Source organism: Culex pipiens, chromosome 2 (genome assembly GCF_016801865.2).
Source record: "Culex pipiens pallens isolate TS chromosome 2, TS_CPP_V2, whole genome shotgun sequence".
NCBI lineage: Eukaryota > Metazoa > Arthropoda > Insecta > Diptera > Culicidae > Culex > Culex pipiens.
The window spans coordinates 93,904,309-93,919,763 of NC_068938.1; the positions used below are offsets into that span (position 1 = coordinate 93,904,309).

Consider the following 15,455-nt stretch of genomic DNA (forward strand, 5'->3'; position numbering starts at 1 on the left):
CCCACAATGGATGTATTGGGATGCTGTTGGTTTGCTCGATGGTGAGTTGCCATTTAACTTCGAGGGCTTTGCCTTAATAGATACATGGCATTGTGTGCAAATTTTATCGGTTTTTGTTGCGTCGGGTTCCATAACGTGTAGTTGAAAACTTGAAGATTCAAGTAAAATTGAAGGTTTTTAATAAACCTGATTTTTGTGTAAAGCCTAATAATCCAGTAACCTAAATTTCCATAAATGTCATTAAAAGATAAAAGTTGAACTTTATACAACTCACTTTTCAAAATCTCCCATGTAACTCGCTTGAGACAGTCTGAACTTTATGGCAGCCCATAACTCAACAGATCATAGAAAATGCAAATAAATTATACTAATTCAATATGCACGCGAAAGCCTTTCCGAATCCATATCTTTACCTAACGTTTGAAATTTATTGATCAGACGGCATTCCGAGAAAAAAAATAAACCAAAAACAGCTGACGGCAATGTCGGCTAGCAGTGGCCACTGGCCCCTTCAAATATTTGCACTCCCCAGAGGGGCAGGTTGACCGGACATGGTGACATTTTCTCCCCCTCAGATCAACTTTTGCCAAACCGGGTGATCTTTGCGCTCTGGTGTTGGGTAACTTTTGGAGCGGTTTCCCGCGCTGGCCGCTAAACTATGCTCCTTTCTTCTGTTTTTGCTGCGAACCAGTTTGGCGGAGAGCTTTCGATTTCGCAGCAGCAATTCAAACCAGTTAAAAAATTCAATTAAAAAACGGCGCGGCGCAGTTTTCGCGCAATTTAATAAAAGGCTGCGCGCGGATCTAGCTTATTTTTTTTTTGTTTTGTGCGCAAGGAAGTTTTGAGGCGTAAAGGCTTCTTTTTATGTACAAGTGAATCTGCTTGAAGAAGAGTGAGGAGGCGTAACTATTAGCAAGCCTGATTGTTGTATTGTTTCGCATTTGAATCGTAATCGATCGTAATTGGAATCATTTCACTTTTTTTTATGGGATCATAGCTCTGGCAGTTACCGTGGGTGTACCTGATAATTGCATTTGCCACAAGCTATTTTTATCTTCAACTCATTTTTTTTAAGGAGCTGAATCTAGTAAACACTTCTGATATTAAAATAAATTCGACAAGGCATGCGCTCAAAAAATTAGTTTTTCAAAGACAAGCCACAAATTGTAAGTTTTTGAAATATGATGAAATATGAAAATATTCGGGACTGTAATTAACGGTGAAAGTGGAAGTGCAATTTGATTGTGTCAATGGAACACCTGACGGCATGTTTCTCATTTTTACCGCCAGGTTCGCAGTGTTGGTGCGCGATGGCCCTCTATCGACAGTTTTGTGAACCCTCCATTTGTTTCATAGATGGCGGCACTGTACCCAAACATGCCTACCGTACAGAACCTTCTACTGGATTTAAAATATATTTTTATTTTTTCAATTTTTATTTAATTTTGCACCTTTCAAATACTTTTTGGATGTTTAACACAATTTTGATGCATGCAAAAATAGTTTTAGATAAGTCAAACCATAAAAATGCAATAAATCTTAGTGTTAAATAATATTGATTAAAAAATATCCAGCTTCCACAAGTAGGTACTAGACTGTTGCCTGTAATGTTTACAAATTTTGCAAAAACCGAGGCAAAAACATTGGATGTTTTCGTTTTGAATTTTTACCCGCTGCTGGAGGGCTTCCGCGCCAACTTGGTGCAAACCTGTGGAAGAGCGGTCTCATCAAGTACGACCGCAAAAGTGACCACTTCCAGGTCCACTTCGGTCGAATGTCCGGCGAGTTCCGGAACATAACGGTTCGCGAGGAAGAGACACTCGAGCTGCAAAAGCGCGTTCCGATCCCGATCAAGGAAAGCATGGAAGAACCCAGCGCCAAGGTCAACGTCCTCCTGCAAGCCTATATCTCCCAGCTGAAACTCGAGGTCTTTGCCCTGATGGCCGACATGGTGTACGTGACCCAGTCCGCGTCCCGTCTGCTGCGTGCCATCTTCGAGATTGTCCTGTTTGCGAGTGGGCCCAGCTGGCGGACAAGTGCCTAACGCTGTGCAAGATGATCGATCGGCGCATGTGGCAGAGCATGTCCCCGTTGCGTCATTTCCGAAAGATGCCCGAGGAGATCGAGAAGAACTTCCCATGGGAGCGGCTGTACGATCTGGAGGCGAACGAGATTGGAGAGTTGATTCGCGTGCCGAAGCTGGCCAAGACCATATACAAGTACGTGCACCAGTTCCCCAAGCTGGAGCTGTCCACGCACATTCAACCGATTACGCGTTCTACACTGCGCGTCGAGTTGACCATCACGCTGGACTTCCAGTGGGACGGGAAGGTTCACGGCCAGTCGGAGGCGTTCTGGATTTTGGTTGAGGACGTCGATTCCTCGGTTATCCTGCACCACGAGTACTTCCTGCTCAAGTACAAGTACTGCCAGGACGATCACCTGGTGAAGTTCTTCGTGCCGGTGTTTGAACCGTTGCCACCGCAGTACTTCCTGCGCATCGTGTCCGACCGGTGGATTGGCGCGGAGACGCAACTTCCGGTTTCGTTCAACCAGAGAAGAACCTGCCGCCGACGGAGCTGCTCGATTTGCAGCCGCTGCCGATCAGTGCGTTGCGTGAGCCACGCTTCGAAGAGCTGTACGCGGACCGATTCCCGCAGTTCAAGCCGATCCAGACGCAGATCGCGGAGTTTGCCGTGCTGCGGATGTTGCAGCAGAACCCGCACGGTCGGGTTGTTTATCTGGTCTCGAGGGACGCGCTGGCCGAGCTGATCTTCATGGATTGGCACCAGAAGTTTGGCCAGAACTTGGGCTGCAAGGTGGTCAAGCTGACGGGGGAAACCGGAACGGACTTGAAGCTGATCGCCAAGGGGCAAATCATCGTGACCAAGGCAGACAAGTGGGACATTTTGTCTCGGCGTTGGAAGCAGAGGAAGAACGTCCAGAACATCCAGCTGTTTATTGTGGACGAGCTGCAGTTGATTGGCGGTGAGGAAGGTCCTGTGTTGGAGGTCGTCTGCTCCCGTATGCGGTACATTTCGTCCCAGATTGAGAAGCAGATTAGGATCATCGCGCTGTCGGCATCGCTGTCGGACGCCCGGGACGTAGCTCAATGGCTGGGTTGCAACGCGAATGCGACCTTCAACTTCCAACCGAGCGTGCGGCCAATCCCGCTGGAACTGCACGTGCAGGGATTCAACATTACGCACAACGCGTCGCACATTGCGGCCATGTCCAAACCGGTGTACAACGCCGTAACCAAGTTCAGCCCGCACAAACCGGTGATTGTGTTTGTGAACTCGAGGAAGTTGGCTCGCTTGCCGGCGATTGATAGTTTGACTTACTGTGCTGCTGAAGCTCAACCGAACCGGTTCTTCCACGCCGAGGAGGAGGACATTAAGCCGTTTTTGGATCGCATGACGGATAAAACGTTGAAGGATACACTCTCGCAAGGGGTTGCGTACATCCACGAAGGCTTGACGGCGTCTGATCATCGCATCGTGGAGCAGCTGTTGGATTCCGGTGCGGTGCAGATTGCCGTCGTCACGCGGGATCTGTGCTGGGGCTTGAACATTTCCGCCTACCTGTTGATCATCATGGACACGCAGTTCTACAACGGTAAGAGTCACTCGTACGACGACTACCCGGTCACGGATGTCATGCAGATGGTGGGACGGGCCAACCGTCCGCTAGAGGATGACGACGCCAAGTGCGTACTGATGTGTCAGAGCTCCAAAAAGGACTTCTTCAAGAAGTTCCTCAACGAGAGTTTACCGGTGGAAAGTCATCTGGATCATCGTATGCACGATCAATTCAACGCGGAGATCGTCACCAAAACCATTGAAAACAAACAGGACGCCGTTGATTACCTTACCTAGACGTTCCTGTACCGGCGACTCACCCATAACCCGAACTACTACACCCTGCAGGGCGTCACCCACCGACACTTGTCGGACCACCTGTCCGAATTGGTCGAATCGACCCTCTCCGACCTGGAGCAGTCCAAGTGCATCAGCGTGGAGGACGAGATGGATACACTGCCGCTGAATCTGCAGTTCAACAGATCACCAGCACCATGCCCGTTTAGCAAACGAGAATTCATTCTGCCGGCAAGTGTCGAAGCCCCTTGAGGATCATATTTTGTTCACTAATAATACAAGAAGACAACCTAGATGTAGACGTTGGGCCCAGAGGAAGACGCGGATTATTAATAAAACACATCACTGGCGGCTAATAACTTTTATTGCCGCCACCACTCGCGTGTCCGACCGCGGTACACTCTGATTGTCACTAACTAACTCTTCTCATCTCTAGACGTCAACCATAGTTGATCTGTCAGCCAGTGTTGACCAGGGTTAGATTCCTACATCCCTCTCTTCCTTGAAAATGATAGATACTTCACAATTGATAATTTAACAGTTTAGCAAACTAGATTGTCCTCATAATTGCCCTGATCTGAACACACGAGTGGATTTATTTTTAATCTAGTATTTGTTGATAACAATAGTATTATAATCTTATATCTTTTGCTGAGTCAAACGAGCATTTATGTTTACAGTATAATCTCTTGTCACGTCCTTTGAACTTTGAACTAAGCCATTACACTCAATGAAGTTTTGTCCTTTCACTCTCCTTTCTTAGCTGTTCAATTTAATTGTTGCTCCGTCACATTTATTAATCTTGTAATTGTAAATCCATAATTCACTACAGTTAACCGCTATCCAATCGATCCAGTACTACCTCTTCCTTCACTTAAAACAATTTAATTTAAAGTTAATAGAATGCTAAGCGTTTCCCTATTTTGCTATAATTTGAGCAAATTTAATCAATAAATTTATGAGTCTAAAATCTTGTACGCAGCATTTGTCAGATAGTATTTTTTTAAAAGATTCCAATGCAAATAATATTAGATTTTATAAGACACCTGTTTCAGCCTCTTTCTAAAAAATGACTTGTTTTTTTTTTGTTCCCTTTGTTTTGAGTCCGGTAGATTTGAATGAATAAAGATAATCCTCAACTATCGTTTCACAATTCTATATCTTAAAACAATAACAGTCGCTCAAATAAGTTGTTTGCGGAAACAAGCTGGAGCAGTTCTTTGCGCTGCAAGAGCTGATGGGAAAGTACCTATGCCCTGCAGTTAAAGTCTTAGCCTTAATAAACTAACTGACATTTTTTTTTCTGTGATATAAACTTAAGCTTTCCTATCCTTTTTCTTCTCCCCTAGCAAAAGTAGCAGTTGTTTTAAACAGTTTTATCTGCTCTCGCTTAATTTATTGAAATTACTGAACTTATTTCGTCCAATGATTGTATCTGAATTATTTTGTAGCTGTAAGTATCTCCAAAACTCTGCATTTTGTAATTAGTTAGGCAAAATGTATTATGATAAATGCAACTAATAAACATGAATTGAATATACATTATTTCTCATTCATTGTCTTATGGAGTTACCGATTATTAACAATTTCACGGTGCCTATCAATCAGAGCCCCCTGCATCAATACTCCTTCACACATTCCCCAGCATTTAATCAACCCCATAAAGCAGCGTCTCCAAAATTACTTACCACAACACCTAACTATTTGTACAATCAAATTATAACGGAATTGGGTCCGTCAACCTGACAATTCTGGAATACGAAGACAACTTCGCACCCCCAAACAGAACCCTATCTTGCAACCATCCTCCTTCAAATCTTAAGGACATCCCTTAGTTCATCAGCAGTCTCCAGGTGAGCCGCCAGTCAACTCGGCTCCGGGCCGCACACACTCCGTCCAGGTCGGCACCCCGCCCGCCTGGCTCTCTTGCCATGCGCACGACCCAAAGGATCCGATAAACCCAGGTGACTCTCTGAAAACCCGGTTTGCCGTTGAGCTGCATTAGCTCGTGGTTCATCCTTCCCCTCTGTGTGTTGTTCACGCGGAATTCGGCCTAACGCAGTAAGACCTCTCCGAACGAACTACGTGTGCTGGCAAAACCTCCTCCTCCTGTGACCTGTTGCTAATGAAACTCAGTAATAAAAAAAAGTATTTTGTAGGTTTAATCACTGATTGTGTTATAGTATTTAAGAGCAGGTTAAAGTTTGGCTTTACAACTTCTACATTATTAGAACACAATATCTTGCCTCTTGTATACGTTTGATGAGTACATAACCTTAACGAATTAAAACAAACCTTCCACTTTAACGTTCCCAGATCTTTTATGGCCCCTATTGTAAGATTCTGCTCGCACCTAGGAGTCTGAAGGCTTGAATGGGAAGAGCACCCAAACCTCTTTTTACTCCTTCCACCCACGGATTCGATCTGACGATCTTTGGATTGCAAGTCCAGCCGCCGACCAGCGACTCTACCGGAGCAGGTTTGGTTTGGTGTGTTGTTTGTTCGTATATCAGGGAGACGACTTCTACGCCTGGAATTACTCTACGGCCTAACAACAACTAAGGGCGAAGACCAGCGTTTTACTCCCCATCCGAATGGAAGTCAATAGAAGATGGGAAACGAACCCCTGATCATCCGCTTACAACGCGAACAGCGTAACCATTCGACCACGCCTGCACCCAAACGAATTACCAAATACCCTAAACTTTCCTGTTACTTTTCAATCATTTCAACTGTTAACTTGTGCAAAAATGATCCCTAATGGCACTACTGAACTTCCTTAAAAATATCCTCGTAGTTTGTACCTTGAATTCCTAACTTTAACAGTAACTGTTACTTACGACAATGTTACAATGTTGACGAATACAAATCTTTCTAACTTCACCTTTCGATGATCATACACAAGCCTGCAGCCCCTACCCCAGGCCTAAATATTAACAAGCCATCTATACGCTAGGCAGAGCGAAAATCCAGAAGCCACCTCTTCATCATGCTTCCGTGTAATTATCCGCAAGCCATCTCTCCCCCAGGTATGAGTGGACAATCACAAGCCTTTTCTCCCCCAGGCCTTACAGCAGATATTCACAAGCCATCTCTCCACCAGGCATGAGTGAACATCCACCAGCCTCCTCTTCACCAGGCTTCCATGTAATCATCCACAAGCCATCTCTCCACCAGGCATGAGTGGACAATCACAAGCCTCTTCTCCCCCAGGCCTTACAGCAGATATTCACGAGCCATCTCTCCACCAGGCATGAGTGAACATCCACCAGCCTCTCAACGGCACTAAGCCATCCCCCGGCACTAAGCCAACCCCCGGCACTAAGCCAACCTCCGGCACTAAGCCAACCCTCGGCACTAAGCCAACCTCCGGCACTAAGCCAACCCCTGGCACTAAGCCAACCTCCGGCACTAAGCCAACCCCCGGCACTAAGCCAACCCCCGGCACTAAGCCATCCCCCGGCACTAAGCCAACCCTCGGCACTAAGCCAACCTCCGGCACTAAGCCAACCCTCGGCACTAAGCCATCCCCCGGCACTAAGCCATCCCCCGGCACTAAGCCAACCTCCGGCACTAAGCCAACCCCCGGCACTAAGCCAACCCCCGGCACTAAGCCAACCTCCGGCACTAAGCCATCCCCCGGCACTAAGCCATCCACCTTCGACACTAAGCCATCCACCTTCGACACTAAGCCATCCATAACTTTTTAGAACAAGATCACCAGATATCAGCTGCACTGAAGGATCAACTGTATCGTTGCTTCAAATCAGCCATACGATTTGTACACAACCTTCGCCGACGTGATACCACAGCAGCTGTCCGCAACTCTGTCCTTGGAATTGACTTGCCATCGAAATACCGCCTAAGGATCTGCAGTTTCATTAGACAAGCCGACTACGACAACCTACCAGACTACATCCATCAACACCTGCAACACAGTCAGCAGCAGCGAACCCGCTGCTTCATCATCCCTAGACACACCACTTCAAGCGGAAAAAGTGTCCTGGTTCACGGAGCTACCTGCTGGAACTCTTTACCAATCGATTCTACTTAATTTTAGTTTAACGAATAGTTAAAGTACTCAGTTTGTATGGATTATTTCTATCAATTATATTGTTCCTACATTTACTTCCTTGACCTGATAAAAAAGTTGTTAACTAACAGGTTATCGTTATAAATAAACGCACAAATTACAATTACCTAAGTACACGCGTGCAAAAACAGTTCACAAGGGCTGTCAAATTTCTAACCTTAGAACCGAGTCAGTTTCAGATTGAACTGAATTAAGCGCTGAACTGAAATGCGGCAACCATGCCTAACCAGCTTCCAAACGAATGCACCAATAGAAACGCTCTTTGAATTATGCCCACAAGATTCCAATCACTTCAACCGACTACCAACTGTTTTCCATTTTGCGAGTGAAGAAATGAATCAAAATACCAGATTAACCTGTCGTCTTGTCTCTAGTGACCCTATTTGAATGAAATAAGGTCAAGACAACTTTCCTCTGACCGACTGGCATTCTCGATTGCGAGATTCCTACTCGAAACTAGGTTACCGAAAGCTTGATCGTTGAGGCAATTGCAAACCCTATTTTTACACCTTAGCTTCCATTCCATTCGAACTGATGACCTTTGGAGTCCAACTGCCTACTTGCGACTCCACCAAAACAGGACCCAGGGAAACGTCTCCTACCCCTGGACTGAGCTAACAACCTAACCTCTTGGTTAGACTGGGGCCGACATTTACTTCCCCATCCGACGGAAGGTGTGATCAGACAAATCACGTCTCGAAAAATGCCACCGGGACCTTCTGGGATCGAACTCAAGCCGACTGAGTGAGAGGAAACTACGCTTACTCCACACCACGTGTCCCGGCTCCTCTGACCTTTATAACACAAAAAAAAGATGCTATTTAAAACTTAAATTACGGCCGTTTGTTATCCAAAACGAAGACTTTTAAGAGGACCCAAAACTGAGTACAAAACTGAAAATCAAGTCAAACCTAACTGACCCTCTTTAGCCGTGTAACTATGTAAACAAATGCACAATGTGTATATTTTTCATTCAACTGCCACCGCTTACGTGTACACGCATACACTCTTACTGCTTTCACAATCTCACGCACCCGCTTACATACTTACAGATTGTTGTTCTTATAATTCCTCCTCCACCTCTTCACAAAAATTACCGTACACTACCTTAGATTTCCTGAGACACTTCCACTTTCACTGGATATTTTCTCCTCGTCGCCAATGTAGACGTTGGGCCCAGAGGAAGACGCGGATTATTAATAAAACACATCACTGGCGGCTAATAACTTTTATTGCCGCCACCACTCGCGTGTCCGACCGCGGTACACTCTGATTGTCACTAACTAACTCTTCTCATCTCTAGACGTCAACCATAGTTGATCTGTCAGCCAGTGTTGACCAGGGTTAGATTCCTACACTAGAGTCCAGTCCCCCCCCCCCCTCCCCCATCCTTCCCCGCCCATATAATTTTATTATTTAATATGAATGAAATCGACACATCGAGAACAAATGTAGATTAAAAAGATCAGCTCCAAGACGGCAATCGTGTTCCGGTAATCGTCCAGGTAAATGTTCAGGTAGGTTGGCGATATGTCCAAGGTATTACACGTTGATGTGCTAGGTTTCCTTCATCGGTGCTGCGGTGTGGTCCAGACAAACGTGCACGAAGTTCTGGATCTGGTGCCAGGAACTCTGCGACGTTCTTCACCCGCTGTTTTTGCTTCTCTAACGAGTTGGAAGCGTTCGTGTTGTCAACCTGCTTGGAACCGATCGAGTACACAAATTCGGAGTCCTGGAGCGAACTAACCGCTTCGCAAACGCTCCTAATCACTTTGCGTGTTTTGATATTCTCGTCGCTGGACAGTAGCCGCGAGGTGTGCTCTGTAACACCGCAGATCAAACCTATGTACCAGGATTGCGCGGGAAGTTCTAAGAAAAGAAGCATTTCATTAATGACCTTCTAATTTTAATTTATCATACGAAAACTTACACTTGTGGTACCTTTAACTCCGCGTTGAGGAGCAGCTTGATGTTGTTCGACAGCTTTCGGCGAGTCTTGGCCGATCATGACGACCATCAGGTTCATCCACAACGCCTCCGGAAGGCTCATTTTGTAGCATCCCGATTCCTTGATCAGGGAGACTCGTCGGAAGAAGCCGGTCAGTGATTGCGCGGTACGTTTGGTTCGCGGATCAGCTTCACTTATTCACGATCGGTTCGACGAGTATGAACTCGTTCATGCCGCTCATCGCCAGGCCTGAATCGGTCTTGGTAAGTCAATCGAACGGAACGTCGGTCAGCTTGACGAGTAAGTCGTTCAGCGATCGAAACAGCGAGACTAAGAGGTCGGCGCCGATACTCTTGCCCAAGCTCACAATCACGATCTTCAGCAGGTATTTCTTTATCCGTTCGATACCTTTGTTCTTGGGGGAAATTCGCTGCATGATCTGACTGCGGTGCTTCCAATAGGCGCTGAACACGTCGATCATCTCGCGATAGAACGTGGTGAACTCCGTCGATCGGAGCATCATAAGGTTGATGAACTCGAGCGGAGCTTGCAGAAATTGCGCATCCTTGCCGTAACGTGCCGAGGCCATCAGCGGAAACGTCTGCACTATGAACCGGGCCGTGTTGAATGTGATAACCCGAATCGTCCCCAGCTGGGCGTGGCTTGCACTGATCAGAAGTTGAAAGATTCAGCAAGCTGCGCCCGCCGAGGAGTTCCATCATCACCTCTTCCAGCCCAAGACACAGCGAATAGAAGATCGGATTAACCGAGATGACCCCACCGAGTCAATCACGCCTTATCCGGGTCGTGAAACATTAGCAACACGCCGGGCTCAACTTCTATCAGCGTTCCCTGCAGGACGTCATTCAGCCGGTTGCGCAGAAATTCCGGGGCCGTGTCCAGCAGGGCGGTCACGTGCATTTCCAACACTTTGTCGCACAGCAGTTGCAGCGTGGAGTTCAACTTGCACGTCGCGTCCTCGGTGGTAAACAATCAACTGGTCAAATAAAAAATAATTAGAATCTTACATTTCCCAGTCGGGTGTTTCGCTTTGGGCCATCTCACCCGCGAGAAATAGTGCAAGCAGTTGTACACCTCAGCCAACGCGTCCGGACCTGATGGATATAATTGGCCTGCAGTTGCAGCTGGCAGTGTTGTGAAGTGGAGCTGAAAGAAAATGTTACGATCATCACATCAACCGCTAACAAAAACCAATGAAAAATACTCACCCTGCGCCTTGTGGTTCGGACTTTGGCCAGGTCGTAGTGATGGTCACAGCATTTCCCGCGATCCGGGCCAGTTGGAAGCGGCTGTGCCGTCGTAAACGGACTTCCATCGGTGTCCGATTGTCCGTCCATGTACGGCATGTTTGTCGGTCCCGGTAAGTGGGCTATCGGACTTGGTTGAGGATTCAACAGGGATGACGGCATAAGACCACTTGGTGAAGGATGTGGCATGTGAGCATCGGGTGGTGAGGTCAAGTTGAAGTTGGGATGGTTCTGGGAGCCACCTTCGCCCATACTTTGCAAGTGAGGAGAGGCTGGATTTGACCCGGAAGGTGGTGTGAGTCGGGCGGTGAATCGAAGACTCGGATCGCGAGGACTTTGCGGACTTCGCATGCTTCCGCCGCCGAAGAAGGCATATCCGACCAAGGGCGGTCCACCGTGCCCATCTTACATCTTGATTGGAGACGGTGAATTGTCGTCCTCGGATAGGGACACTCTCCGGTTGACGGCCGTTTCTTTCAGCATAATGACTGCTCCTGGACCTGCAGTTCTCAGCCAGCTACGCGTTGATAATTGGCGCCCTCTGGCAAATCTCCTTGTTCAAGATCTGCACCATCATCTCCCACTTCCGTTGCCATTGGGGGTCGCTTAATCCGGCTTGGCCGCCGACTGGCACTAAACACTTCGTCCGTCAAGATGGTGCTGAACTCGATGTCCACCGGAAGATCTAAAGTCGAGGAAGATATCGTCGGGATCAGTAAGAAGACTTCTTAGTACCGAGGTAGGATGCCGTCTGCCAGACTAATCAGAAGAAACCAACGTTGTCGTTGTGCAAAGCGCAGTGTGGATCGGAGCGGCAATCTGTATTTCCGACGACTGTTAAAATTTTCGCCGGAAGCTATTTTACGAATCTTGAAGACAAAAATTGATGGTTCCTCTGTCACTTCCCATCCTCTCGTTTCTTCGCCAACTGAACCGTATTCGCGTACACAACTCTTGCGGCGTTAGTGTTTCGTGCAATCTCCTCAAATCCACGAGTCCTTCCAGCCACAACTCACCGCCAGCCCTCTGCCTCTTCGACGTTTGGTTGTCCATCCGCTGTCCAGCTTCCACTTCCATCTCGGCATCTGCAGCCGAAACTCACTCGGATTACCTCCCCCCTCACCTCGTCCTATCCTTCCCGCAGCTGCAGCCTACAACAGCCTTCCGATTCCGCACAGTTAAACGTCGTCGGTTAAACGTTTGTTTTCGGTTCCGGCCGAGTTGTGGTCGATTCCAGTTGGGAAAATAAAAATTCGCAGCAGAACCAGAAATATTTTTTGGCGGAGACATTCAAACAAAAACAATGGTTTGACAGATCTAGCTGTCAAAAGCTGGGAGAGAAAGAGAAAAAATGACGATGGCGGCTGCTGTCACGCTGGTAGTAAGCGATTTAAAAAATGTATGGGGGAAATCAATTTAAATTCAATATTTCCTTAATTAAAGATCGGTTGGGGATAAAATTTGACCTGGTGAAAGCTAATTTTTTTGTGAATCGGCAGGTCAAATTTCGACACCCTGCGATTTGGAGTTGCTGAGATATTTACAAAAAAGAAAAAAAATCAGAACAAATTTGAAATTCTTACTACCAAACGAACAGCGCCATCTATGAGAAATTTTGGCCCGTCCGGTAATCCATTGGGTCCTGAAATAAAGTTTAAATTGGTGATATTATTGTTGACAACGATATTTTTTCTAATTTTTCTGAGTACAATGACCCTTTGTACGACCGCAAAGAATTTAAAACCAATTTTCTTTAGGGCAACTCCGCGGCCCATCTTAACAGAAAGTATTTTTTTGCACCAAAATAAAAAAAAAGTTATCAGAAATGGCTTTTAAGTATGTTTCGTAAGGTTATACATTAAATTTGACGTAGAGCTTTAGATCCCCATTTCCTTCGATTCAATGTGATTATGCTTCAATTCATGTTGTGAGAGAAAATTAATTCACATTTCTCAGACCCAAAATATGTGATCATTTTTGTACTACTGTGTGATTAACGTTTTCTAAACATCCATCCTCAAAACATGTATAAAGTGAGCTAGCAATGTATTTATTTTTTGTTCCTAGTGCGTATTGGCCCTTAGAAAAAAAAATTATTGAAAAAATAAAAATGTATACAAGGTATACAAAAATAATTATCTTTAATTACAAAATGCTGAAAATCGATTTGTTATGGGTTGAACCAACGGAAACCTCAGAAGATAAAACATTTTCAATTTATTTAATCAAAAATGGGGCAAACCGGATCATTTTCCGGATCATGATAAGACTATCACAAATCGATGAAGAAAAAAAACTAAGGAGAAAATATGAAATAGTTATTCGAGAATGTAACAGGCTCAAAATTTACTAATTTTAGTCTCTGAACTCAAATTAATTTCTCAAATATTTTTTATGGTACAGTTTACAGTTTTTTGCAAAACGAAAAATGCGAATTTAATACATAAGGAATAATTATATGGAACAGTACCAACTTTGGTAGAGAAGTGTTCAAAGTAGGTACCTTAAGAAGTTGTTTTCAACAAACTTTGAAAAGTTTTAAAAGTTAGCAAAAAAAGATAAATAATATTGTTTTTATACTATATCATGTCATGTGTCATGTTTTTCTCAATGAAAATGAGATTCTTTGGGCAATTTTACATTAAAAACAGTTAGAAAAAAGCTTCTAATTACAAGGTGTGTATGTTATTGAAACAAAATTCAAAAAATCTTCAGATTTATAGTCATATTTAGTGGAACAAGTTTCATAGTAAATTTAGATATTTTTTATTCATGCTACAAAATTAGATTTGGTGACAACAAAATTTGATACTTTTATAAAATTATCAATTTTTAATGATTTTTGACCAAATCCTGATCAAATTAAAAAAAAATCACTTAAACTCAAATGTACATGAATTTTATAAAAAGTTGTTGGACTTAGTTAAACAAACATTATATTGTTAATTTTTCAAATGAAACATTTAAAGTAACCTTTACCAATGGTCAATTTGACGTAAGGAATTCAATATGCACACTTTTAAACTGAAATCAGTAAGAAACACTGTCAAAGTCGCCCTGGTTTTTTTTAATAACAATTTTTAACATAACTATTTTGTAAAGCAATATGAAAAAAAATACATTTTTTTTGTAAAAACGTACATGGACACTGTCTGGCCTACCCAGTACATGTTTTAAAAATATAAATAATGAGACAAGTCTAACCGTTCGAATAATGTTTGAAAAATAAACTGAATCCTATCAATGTCACCCCGGTTTACGGTATTCGAATATCTAAGCTCGATCAAAAACTTAAGATAACCGAACTTTAAATAGTCGAATCTTCAAATAATCGTGGTTTCTAATTTATTTAGAAGCAACCCCGCATTTACATTAACGTAAAAAAACAATGCTGGAAACTATATTTTTGGAATGATATCAGTTGATTGCACTTCATAAATTTAAAGCATTTAAAAAAACTTTAATTTGTAAAGTATGCATGAAACAACTTTGAAAAATAATTGACACATTGATACATTGATTTAAAAATTTATTTGCGAATCCTTAAACTGAAAAAATAAAAAAAATATTATGAATTGTCCTTAGTAGAAAGAAGTCGAAAAACCCCAAATCAGCAATGCACAGTGGTCCAGATCGCAAAATTAAGTGGAAAAAAATCCTGTTAATGAACTGCTCTCATTTTTGAGTATATCGAGTAAAATTCTTGAGGAATCCGATACAAATATTTTTAGAAACAGGTCGTTTGGTCCAGCACCGTTAAATAGACATTTTTCAAGTTTCATGCAACTTTTTCAAATATTTTTGAAAATATGAATTTTTAAACTATTTTTTCTTTATAGTCCATCTGAAAAAAAAAACTTGATAGATTAGGCTTCTGAGTTCTAAAAAACAAACAAAATAAAAAAAAACTCATTGTGTACCTCTTTTTTATATTTGTATAATGACAATTATGCTCTAATGCAGGCCTGCCCAACTCTCCTGGCTCAATTTTCAAATTTTTCGTCAAAATAACAATTGTTAATTTTTTCATGGTTTATTTGATGGTATCGATTCTTTGAAGACAGGTGAACATAAATTTGCCAAAATTTTGAAAAAATATTTATGCAAGTCGTTTAATCTACATTTTATGTCAAAAATCAATCCGGCCCGCGGACCATGAAAAAATGAACAATTGTTATTTTGTCGATCAAAAATGTGAAAATTGAACCAAAAAGGTTGGGCAGGCCTGTTCAATCTGAACTAGATATCAAATATGCTAGCGACTGTCA

General features: G+C 43.7%; 1 protein-coding gene across 1 annotated transcript in view; it reads left to right on the forward strand.

The window, feature by feature from the left end:
* Positions 1-15,455, forward strand: part of LOC120415470 (chitin deacetylase 1) — a 40,899-nt gene that overhangs the window by 19,355 nt on the left and 6,089 nt on the right. The gene's annotated exons all lie outside the window — the stretch shown is intronic.